At 43.9% G+C, this 21,516-nt stretch overlaps 1 protein-coding gene across 2 annotated transcripts in view; it reads right to left on the bottom strand.

Moving 5' to 3' along the window:
• The window catches only part of LOC126253169 (clathrin interactor 1), a 194,017-nt gene that overhangs the window by 154,328 nt on the left and 18,173 nt on the right, over positions 1 to 21,516 (bottom strand). The window lies entirely within an intron of this gene.

Genomic DNA, 21,516 nt, shown 5'->3' on the forward strand with positions numbered 1-21,516 from the left:
TGTTTCACTTCTGTAAAAGGCTACATTACAGAAAAATACCCTCAGAAAAGGCTTCTTAACATTTCAGTTTGTATGTAAAATTAAAAAGTATCACTTTTCAGAAATCCATTTCTTGCTATTGCCGGTCTGCATTTTAAATCCTCTATACTTCAGCCATTGCCACTTATTTTGGCACCCAAATTGCAAAACTCAACTACTTTCAGTGTCCTAATCTAATTTCCTCATCACTACTCAATTTAATTCAACCACCTTTGGTTTACTTATGTTCATCTTTGTCTTATAAGCTTTTTCAAGACCCCATCTATTCCAGGAAACTGTTCTTTCAAGTGCTTTGCTGCCTCTGAAAGACTTTCAATGTCATTAGCAAACCTCATAGTCTTTATTTCTCCTCTCTGAACTTTGATTCCTTCTCCAGATTTTTCCTTGGTTTCCTTTACTGCTTGCTAAAATGTACAGATTGAATAACATTGAGGATAGGCTACACCCTGTCTCAATCCCTTCTCAACCATTGGTTCTCTTTAAGACCCTCAACTTCTTTCGGCTGTTTGGTTTCTGCACAAGTTGCAGACAGCCTTTTGCTCCCTGTATTCTACTTACATCTACACCTACACTCCACAAACCACTGAGAAGTGCTTGGCAGAGGCTACATCTAATTGTACCAGTTATTAGGGTTTCTTTCCGTTCCATTCTCATGTGGAGTGTGGAAACTATGATTGACTGAATGCCTCTGTGCATGCTGTAATTATTCTAATCTTATCCTCACGATCCCTGTGTGAGCAATACATAGGACGTAGTAGTAGATCCCTAGAGTCATCATTTAAAGCCAGTTATTGAAACTTCATTAATAGACTTTCTCGGGATAGCGTATGTCTGTCTTCAAGAGTCTGCCAGTTCTAGAACTGATCACATGAGGCTACCATCTGTTTTATCCATGACTGAGCCTATGTGATCACTTCATTTCATATCCCTACAAAGTGTTACAACCATGTATTTGTATGGGTCGACCTATTCCAACAGTGACTCGCCGCTATTATAGTCTTAGGATACTGTGTTTTCTTTATTTTGTGAAGAGTATACAATTTTACATTTTTGGAAATTTAAAGCAAGTTGCCAATCTTTGCACCACTTTGGAATCTTATCAAGATCTGACTGAATATTTATGCAGCTTCTTACACACGGTACTTCATTATAGATAACCGTATCATTTGCTAAAAGTGGTATTTTACTATTAATATTGTCTTCAAGATCATTAATATACAACATGGACAGCACGCGTCCCAATATACACTCCTGGAAATGGAAAAAAGAACACATTGACACCGGTGTGTCAGACCCACCATACTTGCTCCGGACACTGCGAGAGGGCTGTACAAGCAATGATCACACGCACGGCACAGCGGACACACCAGGAACTGCTGTGTTGGCCGTCGAATGGCGCTAGCTGCGCAGCATTTGTGCACCGCCGCCGTCAGTGTCAGCCAGTTTGCCGTGGCATACGGAGTTCCATCGCAGTCTTTAACACTGGTAGCATGCCGCGACAGCGTGGACGTGAACCGTATGTGCAGTTGACGGACTTTGAGCGAGGGCGTATAGTGGGCATGCGGGAGGCCGGGTGGATGTACCGCCGAATTGCTCAACACGTGGGGCGTGAGGTCTCCACAGTACATCGATGTTGTCGCCAGTGGTCGGCGGAAGGTGCACGTGCCCGTCGACCTGGGACTGGACCGCAGCGACGCACGGATGCACGCCAAGACCGTAGGATCCTACGCAGTGCCGTAGGGGACCGCACCGCCACTTCCCAGCAAATTAGGGACACTGTTGCTCCTGGGGTATCGGCGAGGACCATTCGCAACCGTCTCCATGAAGCTGGGCTACGGTCCCGCACACCGTTAGGCCGTCTTCCGCTCACGCCCCAACATCGTGCAGCCCGCCTCCAGTGGTGTCGCGACAGGCATGAATGGAGGGACGAATGGAGACGTGTCGTCTTCAGCGATGAGAGTCGCTTCTGCCTTGGTGCCAATGATGGTCGTATGCGTGTTTGGTGCCGTGCAGGTGAGCGCCACAATCAGGACTGCATACGACCGAGGCACACAGGGCCAACACCCGGCATCATGGTGTGGGGAGCGATCTCCTACACTGGCCGTACACCACTGGTGATCGTCGAGGGGACACTGAATAGTGCACGGTACATCCAAACCGTCATCGAACCCATCGTTCTACCATTCCTAGACCGGCAAGGGAACTTGCTGTTCCAACAGGACAATGCACGTCCGCATGTATCCCGTGCCACGCAACGTGCTCTAGAAGGTGTAAGTCAACTACCCTGGCCAGCAAGAACTCCGGATCTGTCCCCCATTGAGCATGTTTGGGACTGGATGAAGCGTCGTCTCACGCGGTCTGCACGTCCAGCACGAACGCTGGTCCAACTGAGGCGCCAGGTGGAAATGGCATGGCAAGCCGTTCCACAGGACTACATCCAGCATCTCTACGAACGTCTCTATGGGAGAATAGCAGCCTGCATTGCTGCGAAAGGTGGATATACACTGTACTAGTGCCGACATTGTGCATGCTCTGTTGCCTGTGTCTATGTGCCTGTGGTTCTGTCAGTGTGATCATGTGATGTATCTGACCCCAGGAATGTGTCAATAAAGTTTCCCCTTCCTGGGACAATGAATTCACGGTGTTCTTATTTCAATTTCCAGGAGTGTACTTTGCAGGGGCACACCCACAGTTACTTCTACATCTGACAGTAACTCTCCAGCGAAGATAACATGCTGCATCCTCCCTACCAAAAAGTCCTCATTTCACTTGATACACCATTTGCTCATATTTTTGGTAACATTCACAGATGTGGTACTGAATCAAATGCTTTTTGGAAATCAAGAAATACTGCATCTACCTGCCTGCCTTGATCTGAAGCTTCCAGTATGTCATAAGAAAAGTGTGAATTGGGTTCACATGATCCATGTTTTCAGAATCAGAATCTAGTTAGCATGGAGGTCATTCAGTTTGAGATAACTCACTATTTTTGAGCTCAGAACATGTTTTAAGGTTCTACAAGAAACTGATGTCAAGGATATTGGATGGTGTTTTGCGGATTCCTGCTACTTTCAGAATTTCAAAGACCACATTTCAGTCAACACTGTCAAAAGCTTTCAGTAAGTCTACAAATGCTATAAACATATGTTTGCCTTTCCTTAACCTACCTTCTAAGGTCAGTATTGCCTGTGTTCCATCATTTCTCCAGAAGCCTTACAATTTCTCCAAACTTGGGTTTTACTAGTTTTTCCCTTCTTATGTAAATAACAGGTTTCAGTATTTTCCAATCATGACTTAATGAAATTACATTCACACTGGCAGCATCTGTCATATTTGGAACTGGAATTATTGCGTTATTCTTGAAGTCTGAGGGTACTTTGCCTGTCTCATGTCTTGCACAGCAGGTGGAATAGTTTTGTCATGGCTTGCTTCCCAAGGATCTCATTAATTCTTAGGGAATGTCTTCTACTCCAATGGCTTCGTTTCTACTCTCTTTCTTCTCCTTTTTATAATATTGACCGAGTAAGGTCACTGGACTCACACCTGAGAGGACGCCAGCTGAAATCCTTATCCAACCATCCAGTTTTAAGTTCTCTGTGATTTCAGTAAGTCACTGATGGCAAATGTTGGGAGAGTTCCTTCGAAAGAGTGTGGTCAATTTTCTCCGCCATCCTTCCTTCTGCCTAGCTTGTGCTCCATTTATTATGACCTCATTGTCAAAGGGATGTTAAACACTACTCTTCATTCCTTTCTATAATATTGTCTTCAACTCTATTTCTTTGTGTAGTCCTTCAATATATTCCTTCCACCTTTCAGCATTTCCATCCTTGATTAATATGGCTTCCCATCTGAGCTCTTGATATTCATACAGGCGCTTCTCTTTTCTCTGAAGGACTATTTGATTTTTCCACAGGTGGCACTATCTTTCTCATAATCATGCATGCTTCTACAGTTTTACGTCACTCCTGTAGCCATTTTTTCTTTGTAATTTTTCACTTAGTCCATCTTCATTCTTAGAACCTGCATTCACTTTCGCCTGTTTCATTTGCTGTATTTTTAGGTTTTCTCCATTTTAAAATAAATTCTGCATCTCATGTTGTCCAAGGATTTATATTGGGTCTTGTCTTTTTGTTTCTTTGCTGCCTTCACTTTTTTCGTCTCTAAAAGATACCCATTTGCCTGCTATTGCAAGCCTTTCCCCTGTTTCTGTCATTCACAGTCTAATGCTCACTTTGAAATTTCCCATAACCTCTACTTCTATCAACTATCTACATTGTTAATATCTGTCCTGAAATTGTTCATTTTTAGTCTACATTTTATGTTTAACAAATGAAAACAAAGTCACTTGGAAGTAAGATCAAACTATAGCTTGATAGGTGTTCAAAGCAACAGTTCAATGCAGTGTATCATTGGTTTTGCAGATAATTCTGCATGTCACCTGACAGTTGTATCTCAAAAGGTGTCATAGAAGCAAACAAACTTTCAGCACAACAGCAATAATTACTTAATCAAAGAAGTGAATTATCTCTTGCTGAAAATGCCCAAATTATGCTTTTTTCACAAAGCATTACTTTTGGGTAAGGAGGGTTGTTCTATAAAAATTCTTTTGTAATCCTTTTGGACCAAAGAATCATTCTTTGAAAAAGGGCTTATCAGTCATTACTTTGAAAACAGCTGACCACTTGAGAGCTATGACAAAGAGCAATGTTAAACATTACCAGAAAATGTGTCCAAAACAATTTACAGTAAAAAAATCTATAACAACAGAAGTCCGATTCATCACAATCAGAAGATGATGTACAAAGAGTAGACCAATCTGAATCACTCAACACAAGCCTAACTACTCTGAAGTTTCGATGGGTGTCAATGATGGATGCCAGAGGTTATACAGAAATAAATATAATTGAAACTAAAGAAGCAATTTCTCATAACATTCTGCTGCTGGGAGCTTTGAACCAAATGATTTTAAAGCACCTAGCACAAGTAAGGTATGTCCTGGATGCTTAGATCGTAAGTTGCTGATTTAAGAGCTGAAAGAAAACTGAAAAGTGTCAAAGGAGTCAACAAAAAAACTGCATCATCTCAGAGTTGGCCTATGAAAGAAACAACAGGTGCTGGGTGCCTCAGAAAGAATGGTAAAAAGTTGTCAGATGACATACAGAACAATCTTCAAAACCAGTACTACTCGTGTTACCTTGAAAGTCCATCAAGCAACAATTTGGTCTTATTTCTACTTTACTTTTTTCCATCTGTGAAACGTAAAAATGCTGGATATTCACCTGAAAAGAATTGTATGTCCATAACTTGTGAAAGGTGTTGACATGTATTCCAAAAAATAGCAATAATCAACTGTTAATGAACAGATAAATATATATATTTTTTAGGAGGACAAAGACAGCTGGCATAGATTTAACAGATTTTAAAGTCTACACATTCTTCAGTCATAAGAGCAGTCAAATCATGTCTTTGAACTTCTTTATCATCTTTGAACGAGATTGTCTCAAAAATTAAACACACTTTTCCTGGTCAAATAAAATGAGCCCTTTTCAATGGTGCAAAGGAAAATTAAATCTGAGGTGACGCTTCTTACATGTAGCCTTTCTAAAACAAAAAAACAAAAAAAAAAACAAAAAAATGATTATGCTCTGAATTGACTTTAATCTTGGATAACTCATTAATTATATGCCACTTGCACAGCCTTACGACATGATGGTTGGTTGCAAACAAGAAAAAGAAAATCGGCATTAGAAAGACATACTATCATGAGACACACACAGCCAAAACACTATCCATGTTTGTCAGTACAAAATTTATTCACTATTTTGAGAGAAAATTGTGATTAACCTGCTGTACACTGATCACTTGTTCAGCAAATAGGCCATTGTACCTGGAGTGTAGAGTAGAATCTCTATGTTTCATCACGGGAGCCACTCTTATAATGAGCAACAGTAAAGCAAAGTTGGTGATTTATTCATATATGTCGCAATTTCGAAAACTGTCCCTTTAGAAATGCTTGACTACTACTTATCAAGCTGTAATTTGTTATGGATTCATGTAAGATATACAAAAATGCCCCATAAAAATTTCAAAAGAATTGAATCAGGTTGAGTGGGGAACTTTAGGCCACTTGACATGAAGTGAGCTATCTCCAAGAAATTGCAATGCCTTAATTATAAAAAATTAATTTTGTGTCTTTCTATTATATCATTAAGTAATCTATAGTACTTTGTCTGAAAGGATATCAGTTAACAACATAACCTATAATCTAAGTGGGAAAGTACCTGTGAGATAAACATTATTATATATTGTTTTGAAACTTCTGAATCAATGACATGGAAAGTCTTTTGCTTTGTTCTGTTGTTGAAAAATGGATGATGTACCTGCAATTAATTTTGTGATTTACTGATGACTTTTGATTAATATAAAAGGTTTTACTTTAATTTGCCTATGAAACTCCCAAATTGTGAAGTTTTTGATGATGTTAACAGCAATTTAATTATAGCAGCAAAAGAAAATGCACAGTACTGGCATGGCTATCCTGTTGCATGAACAAAGGTTCCTTTTAAGGCTTCATTTACAACTCAATACTAAATTGCTGCTTTATATCAGGCGCAAAGCTGCTGCAGTCTGTGACAGCACTGATGGCCTATGAGCCAAGGATGCACAGTAGACAGCTGTGCAGCTAGCCAATCAGCACTCAGTTGGTTTCCGCGTCCTGTAATGTGTGAACTTCAGTAATATTTGAGCATTCTATGGTGTTTTACACACTCGAATCTATGACTGACTTATTTCTGTTATATTCTGTGTGTTCTGTGAATTTTCTTACAAAGGCTGAAATGCCTCGAAAGCACCAATTCTTCAAATGTGAGGCAGATTTGGGTAAGCTGATCTGTGAGGTTTCCAAGGTGCAGGAACATAATGTAGTGGTCTGTAGCAACACTGGTGTAAGAACTGTCTGAAATGTTGTGCAAGAAGCTAAGTTGCCTCGGCAGGAAACTGGAAACGTAGAATTTCAGTCTCCAGAGAAGAAACTCAGCATGCCAAGTGGGTAGCAGGAATTGACAACTTCAATCAAGATACCCTGTGTCAGAAAGTTTTCAAATTTTATTATGAAACAAGTGAGTTCTGCACGGCAGCAAAACTGCTCATTGTTATGTGAACTTTAATTCCTACTCCATATTTTTCTTTTCCTTTACTGCTTGTTCAGTGTAAATATTGAATAACACTACGGAAAGGCTACAAGCCTGCCTCACTCCCTTTTCAACAACTGCCTCCCTTTCATGTTGTCGACTCATAACTGCCAACTGGTTTCTCTACAAATTGTAAATAGCCTTATGCTCCCTGAATGTTACCCATGCAACCTTCAGAATTTCAAAGAGACTATTACATTCAACACTGTCAAAAACTTTCCCCAAGTCTACAAATTCTGCAAATGTAGGTTGGCCTTTTCTTAACATATCTTCTAAGATAAGTTGTAGGGTCAGTATTGCCTCACTTGTTCCTACATTTCTACAGAAATGTAAACTGATCTTCCCAGAGGTCAGCTTCTACATGTTTTTCCAGTCTTCTATACAGAATCTGTGTTAGTATTTTGTAGTCACTACTTATAAAACTGATAGTTCAGTAATTTTGACACCTGTCAGCAACTGATTTCTTTGGAATTGGAATTAGTACATTCTTCTTGCATTCTAAGGGTTGTTTGCTTGTCTCTGACATCTCACACACTAGATGGAAGAGTTTTGTCATGGCTGGCTTTCACAAGGCTATCAGTAGTTCTGATGGAATATCGTCTACCCCTCCAGGACACGGTTTTGACACAGATCTTTCAGAGCTTTGTCAAATTTTTCTGCAGTATCGTATCTACCATTTCATCTTACTCTACATCCACTTCCCTTTCTATAACATTGCTTTCAAGTTCATCTCCCTAGTATAGAACCTCTATATACACCTTCCACCTTTTAGCTTTCCCCTCTTTGCTGAGAACTGGTTTACCATCTGTGCTCTTGAAATTCATACAGCTGCTTCTCCTTTCCCCAAAGGCCTCTGACTTTCCTGCAGGCGGAATCAGTTTTTGCCCTAGTGAAATACGTTCCTAAATCCTGACATCTGTCCTCTAGTCATTACCACTTAACAGTTCTGCACTTCCTGTAAGTCTCGTTTTTGTTAAACTTTTGTATTCCCTTTGCTGCATTTTTAAACTTCATACTTTCATCAATTAAATTCAATATCTCTTGTGTTATCCAAGAATTTCCACTACCTATTTGATCCTCTGCTCCCTTCACTATTTCATCTCTCAAAGCTACTGCATTCATTTCCCCTGTTCTTGTCAAGTGTTGCCTAACGCTCCCTCTGAAACTCTCAACATCTGGTTCTTTCAACTTATCCAGTTCCCATCTCCTTAATTTCGTACCTTTTTCCAATTTCTTCATGTTTAATATTCAGTTCGTAACCAATAAATTGTGGTCAGAGTCCACAACTGCCCCTGGAGATGTCTTACAATTTAAAATCTGGTTCCTAAACCTCTGTCTGACCATTGTATAGACAATCTGAAACCTTTTGGTGTCTCCATATGTATTCCAGGTATACAACCTTCTTACACGATTCTCAAACCAAGCATTAACAAAGATTAACTTATGCTCTGTACAAATTTCTATCAGGCGGCTTCCCCTTTCACTCCTTTCCCCCACTTCATATTCACCTACAATTTTTTGTTCTGTTGCTTTTACTGCTTTCGAACTCCAGTCCCCAACTACAAAGAAATTTTAAACTTATTTAACTATTCAAATAATTTCTTTTCTCTCATCATTCATTTCCTCAATCTCTTCATCATCTGCAGAGCTAGCTGACATGTAAACTTGTACATTACTGTGGTGGGTGCAGACTTCATGTCTATATTAGCAACAATAATGCATTCACTACGCTGTACATAGTAGCTTACCTGCACTGCTATTTCCTTATCCAATACTAAATGCACTCCTGCCTTATCCCTATCTGATCTTGTATTTATAACCCTGTACTCACCTGACCAGAAGTGGTGTTCCTCCTGCCACCAAACTTCACCAATTCCCCTATCCATTTCGCTTTTTTAAATTTTTTAACCTACCTGCCTGATTAAGGGATCTAATATTCCACACTCTGAACTACAGAATGCCTTTCTTATTTCTCCTGATGACGACATCCTCCCGAGTACTCCCAGCCCGGAGATCCAAATGGGGGACAATTGTACCTTCAGAATATTTTACCCAAGAGGACATCATCGTCATTTAACCTTACAGTAGAGCTGCATGTTCTCAGGAAAAAGTATGGCTGTAGTTTCCCCTTTCTTTCACCCGCTTGCAGTACCAGCACAGAAAGACGGTTTTGGTTGATGTTACAAGGCCAGATCAGTCAATTAACCAATCATCCTGGTTGTTTCCACTGCAACTACTAAAACGGCTCTGGCCCCTCTTCGGGAAGCACACATTTGTCTGAGCTCCTAACAGATAGCCCTTCTGAATATTACTAATAATAGGCAGGTACACTCCGATGTAAATTTTTTATATTTTACATCATTCACAATCAGCCCATTTCAGCATATTGCCATTGTCAGGCGCTCTGTAAATACATAATTAAATGATGGTCTTAATATAAAGGTCTTTTAACTATGATCTGAAAAGCTATAATACATCAGTAGGTGTTTTACCTTGCATGTAACAATGTTGCTGTCATGTCCTGTCTTTAGAAGAATTATTACTCTCTCCTAGGTGTAAACTGGAGATGTACCCTATGTGACAAAAAGTATCTGGACACTCCCAAAAACATACGTTTTGCATATTAGGTGCATTGTGCTGCCACCTACTGCCACCTACTCCATATCAGTGACCTCAGTAGTCATTAGACATTGAGAGATAGCAGAATGGGGCGCGCCGCGAAACTCACGGACTTTGAACAGGGTCAGGTGATAGGGTGTCACTTGTATCATACATATGTACGCTAGATTCCCACACTCCTAAACATCCCTAGGTCTACTGTTTCCAATGTGATAGTGAAGTGGAAAAGTGAAGGGACACGTATAGCATGAAAGCGTACAGGCCGACCTCATTTGTTGACTGACAGAAACTGCCAACAGATGACGAGGGTCATAATATGTAATAGGCAGACATTTATCTAGACCATCACATAGGAATTCCAAACTACATCACTGCAAGTACTACGTCAGTTAGGCGAAATGTGAGAAAACTTGGATTTCATGGTCGAGCGGCTGCTCAAAAACATTGTGTGGAGTGATGAATCACGGTATGTAATGTGGCGATCTGATGGCAAGGTGTGGGTATGGCAAATGCCTGGTGAACATCATCTGCCAGTGTGTGTAGTGCCAACAGCAAAATTCGGAGGCAGTGGTGTTATGGTGTGGTTGTGTTTTTCATGGAGGGGACTTGCACCACTTGTTGTTTTGCATGGCACCGTCACAGCACAGGCCTACAGTGATGTTTTAAGCACCTTCTTGCTTCCCACTGCTGAAGAGCAATTCGGGGACGGCAATTGCATCTTTCAACACTATCGAGCACCTGTTCATAATGCACGGCCTGTGGCGGAGTGGTTAGATGATGATAACATCCCAGTAATGGATTGGCTTGCACAGAGTCCTGACCTGAATCCTATAGAACACCTTTGGGATGTTCTAAAATGCCAACTCTGTGGCAGGCCTCACTGAACCACATCGATACCCCTCCCTAGTGCAGCACTCTGAAGAATGAGATGCAATTCCCCAAGAAACCTTCCAACACCTGATTGAACATAAGCCTGCGAGAGAGGAAACTGTCGTCAAGACTAAAGGTGGGCCAACACTATATTGAATTCCAGCATTACCGATGGAGTGTGCCACGAACTTTAAAGTCATTTTCAGCCAGGTGTCCGGATACTTTTGATCACATAGTGTAGGTGCATCCATGGCCAATTTCATTTTTCATATTTTGATGATTTTTACTTAGTTTCCATGTATGCTACTTTTCTGACAGCTTGGATGGCTGTGGATCAGCGATATTATATGTTTACATAGTTAGCATTATAAATAAGTAAATATTCGGTAATTCTTCAGGTAGCTGTATGCACACATCTATTTCCACAAAGACGTTCATTTCTGTGTAATAAGGAGGATTTCCAGTGCTTTGTTTACAGGTTTTACGTTGTGTTTTTCTGTTTGTAAATGTTGAAAAAATATGGATGGGTTGTTTTCACTTTTCATTCCGGCCTACGTCAACATCAAGATTTCAGTAGAACCAATATTGGTACCTCACATCAGACAATATGGAGCAAAATTATGGATCCAACAAGAAATTAGCTGTAATCTATCTTATAAGGAACACATGAAACAAGACACTTATGTGGCTCACCAAAAATTAAGTAATAATATTACTCCATCAATTTTTGGCACCATGTCACATTTCATAAATATCTGCACCCAGATCAGGTAACCACCAGCACCCAGATCAGATCTACACACAAAAGTGAAATCAAATGCCTCTTGGAAAAACAATACCCCACTGCCAAAACTAACAACACAATTTCACCTTTCAATTTTCATAGAAAAACCATCCACATGACTGAAATTACTTTCAATTATCAAGAAGAAAAATTACTGGATGAAGAATTACAGCATACTATCTAACCTAGATTCCACGATACTGTACAAGAACAACTAGTAGTATCTGCAAAAATATCACTAGACTTAGCAAACTTACCCATAAAACAGTAGAATGAAATTACTATCAAAATAGCATATGCAACAGAAAGACCACTCAAAATCAATAAAAGCTCTAATGGCTATTCAGATAACAAAGCACTATGCCAAATTAATGAAAAATTAACGAATAACAATGCCCTAGCAACAAAAATGACTACATACAAAAAGTTAACAATTTCTTTGGTAGCAATGGTATCACACAAATCAAACCCCACAAACAAATTTGCAGCCCAAACCAAGAAAACCATGAAAGCATGTCTTACAACACTTACAGAATATGAAAAAAGGACATGTATACACATGAACCCCAGAACACCAAAGCTCCGTGGACACCCGAAGACACACAAACAATTCGTTCCTATATGATCTGTAGAAGAAAACATCAACAGTCCCACATACTACATAAGCAAGAAATTAAACAACCCCCTTACACGTACAACAAAGAATGTAAAGTAAGGAATCCTAGAACATTAACTAAAAAATCAAAGACGTACAAATACCCCAAAATGCAAAATTTTTACCTTTCGACATTACTAACCTATACACGAACATTCCAATGGTTGATTAGTTGGGTTAAAAGAGGGGGGGAAGGGACCAAACTATGAGGTCATCAGTCCCATTTTCTGAATAAAACAATGCCCCAAGTGTGAGAATAAAACAAACAATACTGACAACACAAAACAGAATGAAAGGAAAAAACACAAGAACGATGAAGGGCAATAAACGTGTAAATGGACAAAAGGGGGACACGAAAACCATAGAAACGCAAGAAACAAAGCAGATGACCATGGCTGGCTGACCATGAGAATAAAAGGGATAAGCCAGCCACTCCGCAACACATTAAAACCTCCACCCTAAAAGCACTAGGGTGGAGGACACAGAGAGACAAAGGACATGCGCTAAAACTTAGCTCAAATGATAAAACCCACCCTCATTAATAAAATGTAAAACTAAATAAGCCAATGAGGCGTTGTCAGATAAAATTAGTGGCAATGAGTCCGGTAACCTAAGAATCCGTTGCTGGGTAGTCGAAGTGGGACGGTGCACCAGAAGATGGACCGCTGTCAACCGGCCGACTCACCAACACTGAGGTGGGTCTCCACGGTGCAGGAGGTATCCGTGGGTCATCCAAGTGTGCCCAATGCGAAGCTGGCAGAGGACAACTGATTCCCTGTGAGAGGCCCGCGTGGAAGACTTCCACACATTCTTAGTCTCCTTAATGACACGCAGTTTGTTGTGCGTACTGTTATGCCATTCCATCTCCCAAAGCCGAAAAACCCCGCGGCGTAAGTCAGAACACAGGTCAGGTTCAGACCTGCCCATCTTCTGAAGCAGTTTCCGCGTAGTCTGTTTGGCCAGCCAGTCGGCAAGTTCGTTGCCTGGGATTTCGACGTGACCTGAGGTCCAGACAAATACCACTGAACGGCTGGACCGTTCAAGGGCATAGATGGACTCATGGATGTCACTACTAAAGGATGGCGAGGGTAGCTTGTAGGCTGCTCAAAGCGTCAGTACACAGGAGAAACAACTCAGCGGATGTGCTCATGAGCTCGAAATATGGCCGCCAGCTCTGCAGTGAAAACACTGCAGCCATATGGCAAGGAGTGCTGTTCTATATGTCCTCCATGAACATATGCAAAGCCAATGTAACCATCGACATCGAGCTACCAGTGTAAACCACTTCATAGTCCCGGTACATGTCGAGAATCTAGAGGAAGTTACAACGGAGAGTAGCAGAGTTAACTGAGTCCTTAGGGCCATGTGAAATGTCCAGGAGATGTACGTGAATAGTAAAGGGAAGGACTCCAGTTCAGACAGAAGTGATCACACGCAAACCCCAAGCATTAACCCTGAACTTGGCCGCCGATGCGGGAGACAAGCTGCCACAGGTGGGAAAAGGAGACGGTAATTCAAATGCGCAGGAGAACTACAAATGTGTGCAACATAACTGGCAAGCAGTTGTGCACGCCTAACCTTCAATGGAGGGACTCTGCCTCCACCAGGACACTGGTCACCGGACTCGTTCTAAAAGAACCTGTTGCTAGGCAAAGGCCACAGTGGTGCACTGTGTCCAGTAAACGCAATGCCGAGGGCGCCGCTGAACCATAAACCACACTCCCATAATCAAGGTGGGATTGAACAAGGGCTCTGTAGAGCTGCAGCAGCGTGCAGCGATCTGCACCCCAGTTGGTGTTGCTCAGGCAACGGAGGGTATTGAGATGCTGCTAGCATTTCCGCTTAAGCTGACAAAGGTGTGGTAGCCAATCAATCGGGCATTGAAAACTAGTCCTAAGAATCGACATGCCTCCACTACAGTGAGCGGATTGTCAGTAAGATAAAGTTCTGGTTAAGGATGAACAGTACAATGCTGACAGAAGTGCACGACACAGGACTTTGCGGCTGAAACCTGGAAGCCGTGGGCTAGAGCCCATGAATCCACCTTATGAATGACTCCCTGTAGGTGCCGCTCAGTAACACCAGTACTGGGGAAGCAGTAAGAAATGCAGAAGTCATCCACTTACGGAGAAGGTGAAACTGATGGCCCTACAGCTGCTGCTAGACCGTTAATGGCTGCTAAAAACAGAGAAACACTCAATACGGAACCCTGTGGGACTCCATTCTCCTGGATATAGATGGAAGTATGGGAGGCACCAACTTCGACATGGAAAGTACGAAGTGACAGGAAATTTTGGATAAAAATTGGGAGCGGGTTCGGAGACCCCCATTCGTATAATGTGGCAATGACATGATGTCACCAGGTCATCTCATACGCTTTTCGTAAACCAAAAAAGGCGGCAACTAGTTGTTGGCATCTGGAAAACGCTATGCAGATGGCAGACTTAAGGGACACAAGACTGTCAGTGTTATAGCAACCATGGCAAAAGCGGCCCTTACATGGAGTCAGTAGGCCACGCGACTCCAAGATCCAACCCAACCGCTGACACACTAACATTCCAGAGGCTTACAAAGAACGTTTGTGAGGCTGATGGGCTATCCACATCAAGCGGGTTTTTACCGGATTTGAGCACCGGAATGATAGTGCTCTCCCACCATTGCGATGGAAAGACGCCATCGCACCACATCCAGTTGAAGATGATGATGAAATGTCGCTTGTAGTCAGATGAGAGATGTTTATCATCTGACTGTCGATGCGATTCGGCCCAGGAGCTGTGTCGGGGCAATGCGCAAGGGCACTGAGGAGCTCCCACTCCATAAATGGGGCGTTATACGATTCACTGTAGTGTATAGTGAACGAAATCATTTTCCCTTCCAGCCGTGGTTTGAGAGCGTGAAAGGATGGGGGTAATTCTCCAACGCAGAGGCTCGAGCACAGTGCTCAGCAGAGTGCTCGGCAATTGCGTTTTCATGCGTAGATAACACGCCATTTATGTTAATACCAGGAACACCTGTTGGGGTCTGGTACCCGAAAACATGTTTGATCTTTGCCGAGACTTTGGTAGGTGACGTATGGCACCCAGTGGTCGAGACATACCTCTCCCAACACTCCTGCTTCTGTCGTTTGATAAGATGGCAAACACGGGCACGGAGACATTTAAAGGCTATGAGGTGCTCCAGGGAAGGGTGCCGCTTATGCTGTTGTACAGCATGCTGACGCTTCTTAATTGCTTCAGCGACTTCTGGCGGGGACCAAGGGACTGCCTTTCGCCGCAGGCACCCTAAAGAGTGAGGGATCGAATTTTCTGCTGCAGAAACAATAGTTGTAGCCACCTGCTCAACCATCACATCAATGTTACCATGTGGGGGAGATTAAACGGTGACAGCAGAGGTGAAAGTTTTCCAGTCCGCCATGTTTAAAGCCCATCTGGGCAGGAGTCCATGGGACTGTCGCTGGGGCAGTAACAGGAAGATTGGGAAGTGGTCACCACCACACAAATTGTCATGTGCTCTCCAGTGGGTAGATAGAAGGCCAGGACTGCAAACTGAGAGATGGATGGCTGAATATGTGCCACACTGAAATGTGTGGGGGCACCTGTATTTAAGAGGCAGAGGTCGAGTTGAGACAGTACATTTTTGACATCTCTGCCTCGGCCAGTAAGCACGGTGCCACCCCACAATGGGTTATGAGCATTAAAATGTCACAAAAGTAGGAAAGGTTTGGTGAGCTGATGAATCAGTGCAGCCAATATGTTCAGGGGTACTGCACCATCTGGAGGAAGATATACGTAGCAGACAGTTATTTCCTGTGTCATCCTTATCCTGACAGCCACAGCTTCAAGAAGGTTTGAAGGGGCACAGGTTCACTGCATACTGAGTTCAGGACATACGCGTAAACCCCACCTGACAATTATAGTTGCTACAGTTACTGTAATATCCTTTATAGATGAGGAGGGCAGATTCCACATTGCCGGCAATCAGGTTTCCTGGAGGGCAATGCAGAAAGCAGGTATAAAGATTAACAGTTGCTGTAGCTTAGCCAGGCGGTGGAAAAAACCACGGCAATTCCATCGGATGACGACGTAGTCGTGAGATTGGGAAGGCATGCACCATTCAATGAGGCAGTTTGCGCCTCAGGGTCACCTGCTGTCACCTATTTGTTTCCTGAGCAGTCTGTATCCATAATGTCTGAGGGTCCGGCGAGATCTAGGTCCTCAACAGATGCCAGAATCTCCATCTCATCCTCAGAAGCAAAGCTTGTAGGTAGTGGTGGTGTTGGTGCCACCGCAAGTTCCTTGGTCTTGGGGGTCTTATTTCAGATTTCTCTCGCTGCTCTTTTGGTTTCTCTGGCTGGGAGGGATTGACTGATTCAGTCTCCGGGACTGAGGATGATCGTGAAACCCTACAATCAGCTACTTTTGGGAACTAAAGCCACTGGTGGGAGTCATCTTTCCCTCTAGCAAAAACCTAGGAATGAAATGATCCAAGGGACCCCTTCCTAGCGAGGGAAGCCACAGGAGACTTATGCTTCTCTGGCTGTGAAGTGGGGACTGGTGTCCCCAATGGTTGGGGGGCAGTGCTCCTGAGGTAGGTAATGTGGGAGCAACAGAGAGGGAAGTGCCCCCCACCATCAAGGGGGCAGGTGTAGTCTTCCAGTTCGAAGAGCTGACCGGATTTCGCAGAACGGATGGGGCTACAACTGTTCTCGTAGTGGCAGCGTACGAAGAAGTCATAGTCACAGGATGGGGACGCTAAAATTTCCTCTTAGCCTCAGCGTAGGTCACTCCGTCCAGGGTCTTTTATTCTACGATTTTCCTTTCATGCTGTAAAATCCTGCAGTCCCGTAAGCAAGGGGAATGATGCTCTCCACAGTTGATACAGATGGGAGGCAGGGCACATGGAGTATTGGGATGTGTTGGTCATCCACAATCTCGACATGTGACACTGGAAAGTACAGCGGGAAGACATATTGCCTAACTACCAGCACTTTAAGCACCGCATAAGGGGAGGTATATATGGCGTTACATCACAGTGATAGACCATCACCTTGACCTTCTTGGGCAATGTGTCACCCTTGAAAGCCAAGATTAAGGCACTGGTGGCAACCCGGTTTTCCCTCAGACCATGATGGACACGCTGGACAAAATTAATGCCTCGTCACTCTAACTTGGCACGCAGCTCGTCATCAGACTGCAAAGGAATGTCCCTTTGGAATATAATACCCTGGACCATATTTAAGCTCTTATGAGGCATGATGGTAACAGAACCATCCTGCAGCTTGTCACAAGCGAGTAATGCCCGTGACTGGGCAGAGGATGCTATTTTTATCAAGACTGACCCTGACCACATTTTGGACAAGCCCTCCACCTCCCTAAACTTGTGCTCTAAATGGTCTACAAAAAAAAAAAAAAAAAACTATGGCTTCATCAAATCAAAGGAGTCCCCACCAGTTCTCGTACATACAACGTACCAGGATGAATAAGGTTTGCTGTCATCCTTAGTTTGGCGTTCCTCCCATAGTGTGGCCAGAGAGCGGAATGATTTAGGGTCGTAATTCCTTGCATTGTACTGAGACTTAGAACGCTTATAGACTGCTGCTGTTTGATCACCAGCAAGTGATGACATGGTACACTTAATCATGTGTCATCCGCCCTGATGCCACCCACTCCGACCAGGGAGCCTCCACACGGGCACCACCCAGCCACAGCAAAGACCACCTAGCAGGATGGCCACTGTCAGGAGTCCCAATGGCCCAGGGTGACAATCATCTACTCCCTGGCATACGTGGGGAATTCACAGCACAGGCATCAGCAGAGCAATCCCTATGTTGTCAGGGAGCTACAACCAACAGGGTGCATGGAGGCCCCACCAAAATGGACTGGCTACCATGCTGGATATCAGGTGGAAACAAGTCCATGATCATCAGCGGCGCAGAAAGCGACACTGCATAGCGCATGGTGGAAAATGAACCCAGGAAGGTGTCCTCACCCAAGAGATGGAGCACGAGTGGGCCTGCAATGCGACAACAAGAAAGCGGGCTACAGATCTCAAGGCACGACAGACACGATACACCCTGTAAGGCGCCCTTCCCCAATTGGCACGCTCTTCGGAAAAATTTTGAAGAATTGAGGTCAAACCCTACAGGGGACCGCCACTCCTTTTCGTCGCCTCTTACGACAGTCAGGAATACCTCGGGCCTGTTCTTAGACCCCGACCCGCAAGGGGGGAACATTCCAATCCAGGAAATGATAGATATCATAGAACAAAAAATAATTGAATACAGAAAAATCTCAGTACAAGGTACTACAGAAATCATAAACTAACAAAACTTGTCTTACACCAAAATTACTTCGAGTTTGATGCTAAATTATACACAAAGGGCGTTCAGAAAGTTTTGCACAGTTGTCTATTTTTTTTATTTTTTGCAGGAGGAGAATGAATTTTTTTTTTTTTGTGAACATACTTGGAACATTTAGCTATAATTTGGTATATAAAAGTAATTCCTCGTACCTACACGTGAGCCACTATGGACTGTGGAGTAGATGTCAGGTTGTGACAATGGTCGGTGATGGAGTCCCTCTTCGAGACCGGTGATTACTCTGCCACATAGATTCACAGTAAGTTCCTCCCTGTTTATGGGGAAAACACAGTGGATCGCAACAGTAGCCAATGGTTAGTTGGTTTGTTGATTTAAAGGAGGGAGAAGGGACTAAATTACGAGGTCATTGGTCCCTTGTTCCTAATAAAACAATGCCACAAGTATGAGAATAAAACGAACGAAACATTTAACAGAAAATTGAAAGAAAGGAAAAGCCACAAGAATGAAGGGAAGGCAACGAACACTAAAAGGGAACAAAAGAGGACAAGAAAACAACAGAGATATGCTAGAAACAGAAGAGAGTAAAACATGAAAGCGGATTACAGTGGCTGGCCAACCACGAGAATAAAAAGGGAAAGCCAGCCACTCTGCAACACATTAAAACCTCCACCCTAAACTCACTAGGGTGGAGGATACAGAGGGACAAAGGACATGCGCTAAAACCTACATAGAAGTATAAAATCCACTCTCACGGATAAAACGTAAAACTAAAGCTGCTGTAGAGGCACTGTCTCCCAACACCGAAGGCAGTGTACTGGGAAAGTTAAAAGTCTGCTGCAGAGCGGCTAAAAGTGAGCAATCCAGCTAGAGGTGGACAATTGTCATTAGGGAGCCCCAGCGACACTGAGGTGGGTCCTCACAATGGAGTAGGTAAGGAGTGTTAGCCACATATTGGCCAATGCGGAGCCAGCAGAGGACAACTGATTCCCTGCGAGTGGTCTATATGTAAGACTTCCAAACATTCATAGTCTCCTTAATGACATTCAGTTTGTGGTGCGTGAAGTTATGCCATTCCGTCTCTCAAAGCTGAAAAACCCTTTGGTGTAATACAGAACACAGGTCAGCTTCGGAGATGCCTATCACCAGAAGCGGTTTCCATGTCACCTGTTTGGGCAGCCAGTTGGCATGTTCGATGCCAGGGATTCTAGCAGGTCCTGGGGTCCACACAAACACCACGGAATGGCGGGACTGTTCCAGGGCATAAATGGACTCCTGAATGGACACTACCAGAGGGTGGCGAGGGTAGCACTGGTCGATAGCTTGTAGGCTGCTCAATGAGTCAGTACACAGGAGAAATGACTCGCCAGGGCATGAGCCGATGTACTCAAGAGCACAAGATATGGCTGCCAGATCTGCAGTGAAAACACTGCAGCCAACTGGCAAGGAGTGCTGCTCAGTATGTCCTCCAAGAACATATGCGAAGCCTACATGACCATCAGCCATTGAGCCGTCGGTGTAAACCACTTCAGAGCCGCGGAAAACTTCAAGGATCAAGAGGAAGTGACAGTGGAGAGTGGCGGGGTTCACGGGTCCTTAGGGCCATGCAAAAGGTCCAAACGAAGCTGCAGCTGAGGCATACACCATGGAAACGTACATGAATGGACCACAAGTACAGGTGGTAAAGGGAAGGACTCCAGTTCGGAGAGAAGGGACCGCACGCGAACCGCAATCGTTAGCACTGATCTGGGCCGCCGACGGGGGTGACGGTATGCAGCGGGCGGGAAAAGGAGATGGTAATTTGAATGCTCAGGGGAACTGTGAATGTGTGCTGTGTAACTGGCGAGCAGTTGTGCACGTCTGATCTGCAGTGGAGGGACACCAACCTCCACCAGTATGCTAGTCACCGGACTCGTCCTAAAAGCTCCTGCCGCTAATCTAACCCCACAGTGGTGCACAGGGTCGAGTAAATGCAATACTGAAGGCGCTGCCGAACCATAAACCACACTCATATAGTCAATTTGGGATTGGACAAGGGCTCTGTAGAGCTGCACCAGCGTACAGCGATCTGCACCCCCATTGGTGTTGCTCAGGCAACGGAGGGCATTGAGGTGCTGCCAGAACTCTGCTTAAGCTGGCGAAGATGAGGGACCAAGTTAATCGAGCGTCGAAAACCAGTCCTAGGAATTGATGTCTGCACTACAGTGAGTGAAATGCCATTAAGGTAAAGGGCAGGTACCGGAGGAACGGTACAACGCCGACAGAAGTGCACGATACACGACTTTGGGGCTGAAAACTGGAAACATTCCAGCAGCTTATGAAGAACGTTGGAGAGGCTGATGGGCTTATATCTATCCCCATCAAGCAGGTTTTTACCGGGTTTGAGCACCGGAATGATGATGCTCTCCCGCCATTGCGATGAAAAGACGCCATCGCACCAGATCCGGTTGAAGATGACTAGAAGATGTCGCTTGTAGTCAGATGAGAAATGTTTAATCATCTGGCTGTGGATGCAATCAGGCCCAGGAGCTGTGTCAGGGCAATGTGCAAGAGCACTGAGGAGCTCCCACTCTGTAAATGGGGCGTTATAGGATTCACTGCAGCGTGTAGTGAATGAGAGGACGTTCCCTTCCAGCCACCGTTTGAGTGTGCGAAAGGCTGGGGGTAATTCTCCGATGCAAAGCGCTTGAGCAAAATGCTCGGCAATCGCATTTGCGTCGGTACATAACTCGCCATTTATGGTAACACTGGGGACAACTGTTGCGGCCTGGTACCCAAAAAGAAGTTTGATCTCTGCCCAGACTTGGGAAGGTGACGTTTGGCACCCAATGGTGGAAACTTATCTCTCCCAACACTCCTCCTTCTGCTGTTTGATAAGGTAGTAAACACGGGCATGGAGCCGTTTAAAGGCTGTAAGGTGCTCCTGGGAAGGGTGCCAGTTATGCCGCTGTAGAGCTCACCGACGCTTCTTAATTGCTTCAGCGACTTCCAGTGACCACCAAGGGACTGCCTTACGCCACGGGCACCCCAAAGAGCGAGGGAT

This window comes from Schistocerca nitens, chromosome 4, assembly GCF_023898315.1.
Source record: "Schistocerca nitens isolate TAMUIC-IGC-003100 chromosome 4, iqSchNite1.1, whole genome shotgun sequence".
Taxonomy (NCBI): Eukaryota; Metazoa; Arthropoda; class Insecta; order Orthoptera; family Acrididae; genus Schistocerca; species Schistocerca nitens.